This window comes from Acyrthosiphon pisum, chromosome A1 (genome assembly GCF_005508785.2).
Source record: "Acyrthosiphon pisum isolate AL4f chromosome A1, pea_aphid_22Mar2018_4r6ur, whole genome shotgun sequence".
Lineage (NCBI taxonomy): Eukaryota > Metazoa > Arthropoda > Insecta > Hemiptera > Aphididae > Acyrthosiphon > Acyrthosiphon pisum.
Window position 1 is genome coordinate 144,706,248 of NC_042494.1, and position 10,973 is coordinate 144,717,220.

Consider the following 10,973-nt stretch of genomic DNA (forward strand, 5'->3'; position numbering starts at 1 on the left):
TCAAGAAAACCCGGCAGACAGAACATATTATCTACTTGACATCATATTATAATACGAGGGACGTAAATTGCACACAGGCGTGGATACAAGGTGGGGGTTATGGAGGCTGAACCGGGTGTTAGGTACTTGAAAATATTTCACTCTTGCCTGCGTGATCGTATAATAATATATGCAATAAAATGTAATTTTATTATTAAAGTTTGTAATTATAATTATACGTGTATGATGAATTTTATTCACTACCTACGCCTAAATAGTAAATTGTTTCGTCTAGCCCCCCCCCCCACACTTTTTTATTTCTAGATAGGTGTATGTTTTACACACGTATGTCGCGTTTCAAATGGGAAGTTGCATTATAAGTGAGTACCTACTAATGAGTGTCATTATTAAACCTATATTTGCAGGCCATAAGTACATGTACTGCAGATTAAGCAGGCAACGACAGAGGCGTGATTTCGGAATTTAGAGTATTCCTAGGTAAATGCAAAATAATTTACTAAAAGCAAACCATAATCAAACATCAGAGCTATTCCCTATTATATGTATACAGCGTGTAACAGAAAGAACTGATCAAAAAAAAAAAAAATTTATGCTACTTAAACTTATGACAAAAATTGATAAAATTATAGGATTAGTAAATAGTTTTAGAAATATTCTCATGTTAGCAAATTTCCAAAAATAATATTTTTAAAAAAGTTATAGCGTTCCAAATTATTTTAATCAAAAAAATACTGAAATTTAAAAAAAATCTAAAAAATAAACTACTTGATTTAGATAAATGTTTTTACCATCCAAATAGTTCTTACAATCAGATTCGCAAATTGGTTATTTTGAATTTATTCAAAAAAATTTAAATCAAATTTAAAATTTAAAATTTTCGGTATTAAAAAATAAAAATAATTTTTTTTTATTACACGTGTAGCGCAAATGGCTATAAATTATGTATCAAAAAAAAATTTTAAAATATTGATTAAAACAAAAGTTATTCCAAAAGTCAGTTCTATCTGTTACACCCGTATATTATGACAGTCTATACGATTTCAAAATTATCATAATTTAAGAGCATTAATAAAATTTAATGACTATAAATAGTATATCATTTTCTTTAAAAATTAAATTTCAAACAGGTGTAGGTACCTACGTAAAAAATATATAATTTGTATGCAAAATGCATAATGAAAACATTAAAAAGGGGAAAGTAAGTGACTGCTCTGTTTTAAAGTATCTTATGTGCTGACTGTTGTGTGAACCTATCGTCATTGAGTTAAGTCACTGCAGTAATGTAAGTAAATGCTACATTTGAATTCGATTATAGCTCATTGCAATATTCAATATTGCATAGGATAAACGATTCTTAGCGAAGACGGTTAAACTGTATTAGTAAGTACATATTATTTTAATGATAAGTACCTATATATTTTATATTGCTACCTATTATAGTAATTTATTTTCTAGTTGGTATATTTGTCTTGTTGTTTATTACTTATAAATAATACGGTAGTCGTTATATATACGCTATAATATTAGGCTTAAATTAATTAATGTATAAATATTTCGAAAATTTCGTTATGTATATTTAAATATAATAATATTCGTAGGGGGGTGGAGTGGTTGCGACGCACACCGGTGCGAACTCGGCCGTGGGTGACATTTTTCTTTGGACAAGTCGCGGAGAGAAGTGCGTCATGCCCCACACGGACATGGCAGATACTTACGGGTGCCCACTAAAAGTTTTGCCAAACCCAAAACACGTGTTTACAAACCTACAATTTCTACTCTAAAAACCAAAGAACAAACAGCTAATGGTCTTAATTGCCGGGCTTCACGAACAATTTAAAAAAAAATAATATATATTAAGAAAACCTATTATAATATATTTTATACATACAAATATACAATTATATTTTATTATTTAGTTGCCACTATAATATTTTTACACTTATCAACTGTCCAATACATATTTAGAGGGGGGGGGGATATACTAAATACTAAATATTTATTATAATGTACCTACTTAGTTAGTATTATTTTATTTTTTAATAATCTAAGTAAATACTAAATAAAAGTATTTTCGTTTTTCGCACTCGACCTATTATACCACTGATTAAGATACATTTAATTTAATTCGTTTCAATACGTTGTATAAATGTTTTATAAAACATGAGTTATAACTCAGACTAGGTCAACGTTTTCGGAAAAAATCAAAACAATAAGGCTTTTGTAAAACAGCCATCAATTTATTGAAAATACTTAAATAATTTACAATTTATTTTTATTTAATTAGGTAAGTTGGTTTTTTTTTCAAGTGTATCGTCAGCCTAATTCAATAATCATATAACTCCATATTGACTAGTTTTCAGGAGAAAGGAAAAACATTCCGTCGGCAAATGTCCTATCACATCTATATAGTATTCTGTACTTGACAATAAATTACTCATTAAAATCAAATGTATTTTGTATTTTAAGACAATTTTTGAAAGTTTTTCGCCAATTCCTGTTTACACTCTTGTTATTGTTTATGTTGTACAATACATGAGCGTGTCACCTATCGATATTTCTTGAAAACAATTTTCTCATACCTGCTCGCTTTACGATTATTAGGTCTGTACAAACTATAATATTATTAACAGTGTGTCGGTGTACATAGCCATATTAGTTATTTTAGTTATAAGTATTATATATAATATTATAAGTGATGAACAAAAAAAAAAATAATAATATCCTCAATATTAAACTATACATTTTTCTTTATTAATCTAAAAAATAAATAACATAGGTAACTATAATCTAAATTTTTTTTAAACCGGACGATTACTGTCGAGTAGAAACGCTGGTTTTGGATATCAGGGAATGTCCAGCTTATGGACATACTGCACTGAGGACGACGAGTGGACATTTTTCGGTGGACTATCGGACCAGGACGCCTGGCGGCCACTGAGCCACCCCCGCGGGGGTACTCGTCAGGCCACGACGACGGCACGAGGTGTACTACAACAAGCGGCCGACCCAAGCCGGCAGTTCTCTGAGAGGAGGATGCTCTGATGCTCGACGGCGATTACTATGGCATGCAGTGGCGGCAGCAGCCTGCACGGGACCAAGCAGAGGACGAGTCTGGAGATCAGCCTTTGCCGGAAGACCACCACCATGGAAATGCTGCCCACGTCCGCGAAACAAGCCCGAGTGTTCGTTCTGGGGTCCAGCGGGGTGCCAGCCGGGCGGTTTGGACTAAAAAGCTTCCAGCTGCAGATCGAGGTGCGGCCAATGCGTGCCGGATCCGGAGATGGTAACACGAGAAGGAGGAGGAACTTTCGGAGGTGACGTTGAAACTGATAAAAAGGTAAGATGGCGATGGTTTTGAAAATTCCGGCGAGCATATCATTTAGAAGCTCGCCGGTCAATCGTAGGTATGCTGAAATTGTAATTTTACGAAAATTATTAACAATTTTCACGATTTTTCTACATATTGTTATATGGTATATTATTACTCATAATAAGTCGTAACACTCTTAGTTCATAAATACTGTATGCTTATAACTTACGTGATAATTAATATGTTGTTATGTTGTACGTGGGTTAGGCTGATCTATAAGGGCCGGCTTTTGCTGTGATGTATAAATGTTTTGCGCTTCTCTTGAAACTGTCACGTCTCTTCTTACCCCATTCAGTTTCACCGTCACTCCGTTTGTTCCTCCTCAGCTTCGACTCTGTTGTCACCATCTCCCGGTCCCGACACATGCAACTCTGGCACGCGCACCTCGACATCTGCAGCAGGCTTTCTAGTCCCGTTCGCCCGGCCGCTTGCCCACCCCGACCACAGCAGAACGAACACCGTCCTCGCTCACGGGCGGGCAGTTTCCCGGACGCGGGCAGCATTTCCATGACATTATGCCTTCGGTGGTCTTCCAGCGGCGGCTGATCTCCAAACTCGTCCTCGCTAATCCCGATCCTCTTCTATGGCTGCTTCAAGTGCCACCGCTGCACGCCATAGTTTTTTTTATCCATCTCCGCCGTCGAACTCGCATCCTCCTCCTCCACCACCGGCCGTTCGGCCACATATTACGTTGTAGTACACCAATACCCTATAAGCCGTCGTCGCGGCCCAACGAGAACGTGGCCCAGTCACCGCAGAGGAGGCCGACCACATTCCTTCGGGATCAGCCTCGTGGTGTACAGGTCCGATAGTCCACCGCTAGTCCTCTCCTTGTCCTCGGTGCAATATGTCTCATTATATTGTATGGGCGCCATTCCAGTTAGGCGCCACTCCATTTCCTGGACACTCCCCGATGTTTCTATCTGATTCAACCAGTGTTTCTCTCTAAGTTCGTTCGGTATGGGTTTGATTGGACGCCTGTGCCGTGTACATTATTAATTTGGAAAACTTAAATTTAAATAAACAAATCTTGTTACTATGGGCCAAGATATTATTTATAACATAATGGCATTATATTTAATATATTATTTCGTTTTTAGCATTTAAAACGGAAAAGTTGCTTATTCAATTATAGCCAGATACCTATTATATAGTTGTGTATGTACTATGTATGCGATATAAATGCTATACCTACCTAATAAGTTATAAGTTTTAGAATTAATATGATAATAAACAACGGATATATATTATAGACTTAAGCTCGACTATGGAGGCTGGAATAGTGGAGTGGCGATGCACTATCAAAAGTTACGCATAGCCTCCTTCCCTCCTAAATGAATTATTCTCTGAACTCACATGATATTATTTAAGTAAAATTAATAAATAAAAAATGTATACTAAGTAAGAACACACATTGTCAAGTCATCATGTTTAATTTTAATAAATGTAATTAATACAATAAAAGTTATTTGTATTATAAGTTTTAATTATGTTTCTCTAACTAAAGAGAAACACAACATTAATGTATAAATTCAGTTGTATAATAAATTTAAAAAAAAAATGTAATTATCTTTAATCTTTATTGTGTTGATTATTAATTATTATGTATAATGTATTAATATTATTATTATGTATTCATTAATTATATTTAATTTTTATTGTTTTCATTTTAAGTGAGAGGGAAACTGTAATGTATGTACCATATTGCAGATTATAACATAACCTCAAAAGTCAAAATGTCAATGAAAATTCATTTGTATCTAAACCATCGTGTTGTGCACTTTTCTGCGTTTTTCCCAAAACAGTACATCCCGCCTACTATGCAAGCAAACCAACGTCATTTTGTTGTTAAAAATTTATAAAATGTTCAACTTTTATATCTAAAGATTGAAAATTTAAATCAAGGTTCCACGTAAATAGGTTATAATATATAAATTACTTTGTTCACTATTATATCATTAAATATACTTAATAATATCATAGGCTAACCGACCAGTCTTCGCTCAGAATCGTTTTTCATATACAATGGTATTATATTATTATTGAATTCAAATTTAACACCATCCATTACAGTGACCCTCTTGTAACCTACTGAACAGCAGAGTGACACCCACTTACTCACCATTTTTTTTTTAAATTATAAAAAGTATTAGTTTTATTTTTCAGAAACGCCAATAACCCTGGTGTTGAGGCGTATTTATAAAAAAAAACAAAAAAAAAATGAGGAATTAAACTTACCTAATTATTATATTAAGATATTGTTACACTCAGAACGTGCTTTTTTTAAACTTACAAAAGTATGTAGTTAGAATGTAGTTATATTATTATGACCGCAGTTATCCATGGATTTCTAAACAGTTAAAGTATAAAAGTTTTAGTATGTTATGTATATACAAATAAAGATTACCTACTTATTTATAATATAGGTATAATGACCTCAAGGCCGGAGATTACAGCCGGAAAAAAAACTACAAAAATTGTATAATATACCTACTTATTACCCATTAATTTAGAACCCGGATTTATATGCATTTAAAAAGTGTCAAATGTGATGCAAATATGCAAGGGAAAAGTAGCTAAATACGCAACTATATGCCATATGTTATACATTATAAAATAAGATTTTAAAAAAAAAAAAAACAGATTTTTACACCAAGGAAAGTAGGTATACCTACTAGATATTCTTTCAGAAACAAAAGAATATTTAAATAGTTAAACATTTAATACTTTAAAAACCAAAATGCAATGGTTTACAATCTTAATTTTTTCATATTTTAGATTGATTGAAATACAATGTCTAAAATTCAGAAAACTTACAAAAAGAATCAAAATAAAAAAAATAAAATCATCCATAAATATTTTAAGTTATAAAAAAAAATTGTAAAATCGAGTTACTGCCTTATTCGTCGAAGTAACATCGTAGTATGCCGAAATGCGGGTGTATGTGATTTATTTTTGTTAATATAATATTATCTATACGTGGTCCGATCTCACGAAGTGTTGCAAAAATGACAATATTAAAATATTTTAACAATAGTCTTGTATAGGATACCTTGTCAACGATTTTTTTCTCTTTTAAAATTACTAAAATATAATTATCTTAAATTAAAATAGGTAATTTCTTAAAAACCTATTAAATATGCAAGTTATATGCATTTATGGACCAATATGCAATAATTCTCAAAATATGCAACATAAAATTTGGTGTTTAAAATCATAAAACCTGGAAAACTCGCAATAAAGCAACTTGTGCTCTCTCTCTTCTATAGACTATCACTATATAGTTCATAACCTGCAGCGTTGAGCCTTGAGCGAGATTTGTATGCATGCATTGTAGGCCTATAGCATTTCCCATTTGGCGATCGGCTATAATATATCACCTATTTACCTATAATTATTTCATATTTGTTATATATACAGTGTAAATGTGTAATATCGGTTGAATAAGATATTCGTGCAATTAAATTCAAAGCAATTGTACCAAGTGTATTGACGTATTGTGTAAGTACACGATAATCATAGGCGTGCGCACGGGGGTGCCCCCCCCCTGCGGCCCTTGGCTTTTTCTTTAATAAATACATAGATATATATGCTATACTAAATAGCGAACATTTTACATTTTACATGAAAGAAAGTGAAGCCAGTTTTAATCTCATAGTACAGATATCTGTGAATAAATGTAATAAAGTTATTAATTAATCAGTTATCATCGACCAAATGATTTATTATTATCACAGAATACTCCGTACTATATTAGCTAGTGGACTATTTTTTTATCATTGTGTATCTATCAACTAGGTACTTTATTCATATATTGACGTTATTTCACGGTTGGAACTTGTAGATAATATTATATACCTACCTACCACATAGATCAGTTAATAGTAATTACAAATAACCAATATTTTAGACCTAAAAAAACAGAATATTCTTATTACCTACATTAAACTTTTACATATTATACCTAACTAGTAAATATTAAATAAAATACTGCAGTGGCGAATTCTACAGACATGCTCAGCATGTGCCGCATGCATAACAATAAAAACGCAATTAATAAAAATACAAAAATTATTTTTGTCATCAATAATATAATGTTACGTATTTAAAAAATTCATAATGTATAACAAAAATATCATCTATTTCTGGTATACTTATCGGTATTGTAACATTTACTGACAGAGCATGCGATAGCTGTGTGCGCAAACTAACGACGCTTACCTATTATCGCTGTGAAATATCGGTTATTCCGAGACCTTTAGCCGCGATACCAACTACCCAAGGCATGCTCAGTCGGTTGCGCTTCGTCAATGAATTTGGTAATATAATCAAAATTAAAGTAATATAGTAATTAAAAGGTATTAATTAAATTAAAGTTTTATCTATAAATTAAATAGAACTATAATACATTATGATAAATGAGCATGCCCATAAATCGGAGTCAGCATTCGCGACTGAAATACTGTTATAATAAGTGAAAAGAAGATCATACAGCAGAAGGATAATCATTAAGGTCATTAAAGTTCACACTTTATTTAAAAGTTGAATTTTGTTTGGAGTGACCCATAAAATGGGGTGTCTTTGGACATGTACCTATTAGATTTCATTAAAAACCGATGTTATAATTACAATGGTTGACTTCGGGTATATAGATATTTAAAAAAATGTAATAAATTGAAATGAAAAAAACCCCATACATTAATCGCAAATACAACAAAATTTATTTAATATTCTAAAAAAATAATTCTTTACTTTTCTATAAATATGTCAACTTAAAATTTATTTTTACTTTTCTGTTTTTACTTATTGTTTTGTCATTTTTTTATAACTAACACCACCAACGACATTTTAAATTTCATTAGAATTAATGATTATAATTCTTATATAGGTACGGACGACCTCTTCCATTGTTGACATATGATCTGATTACTAACAAAAAAGACTATTTTTTGTCTGAAAAAAAGAAGAAGACTTAGACTGCTTTGAACTCTGATTTTGAGTTTTATTTCAAATAATATTGTAAAATATTTTGTAATAAATAGTATAAAATTGTCTTATTTTTTTTTATTATTTATTTTTTATTTACAATCTGTTACATAAAATTGAACAATAAGTAAAATAGATAAATGAATAGGAAGTGGCTTGAAGTAAGGACAGATTTAAGAAGCCTTCCAGTGAAGACACTTAGTCAGACATTATTATTATAAATATTGAGATTCAAATATTGAAACGTAGTTCGATTCGGTTTGCAGCATATATAATTTTACACAAAAACAAAATATACATTATTTTATTGCTATTTTATAGAAAACGAATACAAATAATTGACTTTGACACTTTTATATTTATACTTCGAAATAGTATACTATAATATTATACTCAGTAGTTCTCACTACTCTTAGTTCTTAAATCATACATATGGTATCAACGGTGTATACATACCTAACTTTGATATATGTGGTGTAATGAAAACTGTTTTCATGAAAAATCATTTTAAGTGCGATACTCATAATTATTAAAAATACGTACCTTCGCAACCTCAATAGTCAATATTCATACCCCCAATGCTGCATTTGTTATAAACGACTTGCAAACGAACAACTTAGCATATTTGCTTTTGATCGTATCAATTTTGTGTTTAAAGCATTGTCGCCAATAGGAGAGGGGGAGGGTTGCACAAAGGACATGTGCCCCCCATGTTTAAAATGTGCAGCCCCAAAAAATAAAAGCCTTTTTCTATTATATTTTGATAATTTTGAATTAAAAATTATCAATAAATACAAAAATGTTGTACTATAATATAGGTACCTATACTGAAAATATAGTAAGGAAAAGTTATCGACTTGATCTGATTTTACAAAAAAAAATAGATAATATTTATTAAAAATAAAATATATCAAAATCTCAAAATGACTATTGAATATATAAGGTTATTTATTTAACATGATTATATAGATATACCTATTTTCTTATTATTTGTATTATTTGCACACATATTATATTTTTACTTATTTAATTAATGGTTTTTTTGTAATTACATATGTACATAATAATATGTGTATGAAAATAGTACTTAATAGTATAACAACTGACATTAGACAATGGTATAATGACAAGAAAGTAGGTATTTTATTTTACTTTTAAGTTAACTGCCACAGAATACTAACATAGATACGTAGATAGGTATAATTTTCAAAGCTGGAATATATTATTCCACACTGATTGATTATTATTACAACGATTGAACGATTATTGCAGACACATAATAAAAAAAAACACAGTGATATCTAGTACAGTAGCACATAGGTATTATAATTCATTGTGGGCATTAATATTAGTATAGGTAACTAATAAGTAATAACAATTATCGTCAAAAATTTATTTTTCTAGACAATTTTAGTGACACACACACACACACACACACACACACACACACACACACACACACACACACACACATTGTACTATATTTTCACGAGTATCGATTATAAAAAATCACCGAAAAAAATTATTAAAATTATGACGTGTACCTAGGTACCTACTGCTATATTTTTATATTGAAATAATTTTTGTTAAAATGTACAACTATTGTCTGCACATAGTACTTACTATAATAATGTACACGAAGTCAATTATAGGTGTCTATAGCTGCGGTTCCTGTGTGACGTTCTAATTTTTGTAAATTTTATGAAACTATGATAAACCAGCTATATTATATACTAATATATTAAAATAAATTGGTTTGTACACTTTTAATTATTAAAATATTAAAATGTTTTAATATTAGGTATGGTAAAATATGTCAGTAGATTTTAAATAATATAATATGATCAAAATAGCTATACATTTCAAATACAAACAAGGGGTTCAATGGAAAAAATCTAATAATTAGATACACAATTATTGATAATGTACAATTAATTTGATTAAAAATTTCTAATCCTCACTCATCACAATATTATTCTTTATTAATTTACATTATTATCACTAATACGATTAATTTATTCAATAATATCAATATAGCTGCATAACACGATATTTTAAATATAATTAAGATAATACCCTAATAATTTTAATTATATAAGGGCAGTGATTAAAAAAAGTGGGTAAGTAGATGTCGCTCTGTTGTTCAGTAGGTAACAAGTGGGTCCCTGTATACTGCTGTACTTTCGGTGGTAGATGCTTGTTTATCGTCCCTTCGGTCCTCGGACAGGATAGTGTAATTTTACTGTATTCGATTTGAATGCAATGATTGCATTCTATAAAAAACGATTCTGAGCGGACGAGGGAATCTTTTTTATTTAATTTTATTCGTTTCTATGGTGATAAACAAAGCGTTAGAAGAACAGTTTAAGAACGATTTATATAAACAGGTAGGTTTATATATTAATATATAAATATATATTATATATAAATATATATTAATTATATATTAATTATATATATTAACTAGCCGACCCGTCACAGCTTCGCCCGTGATTGGTTGTTAATTTGGCTTTTGGACGATGATATGTGTAATTTTTTATTCAAATTTTATCGTTTAATATATAAAAGTAAGTGGCGGTTTCTATTATCCTTATGATCTCGAAAACTACCCGACCGA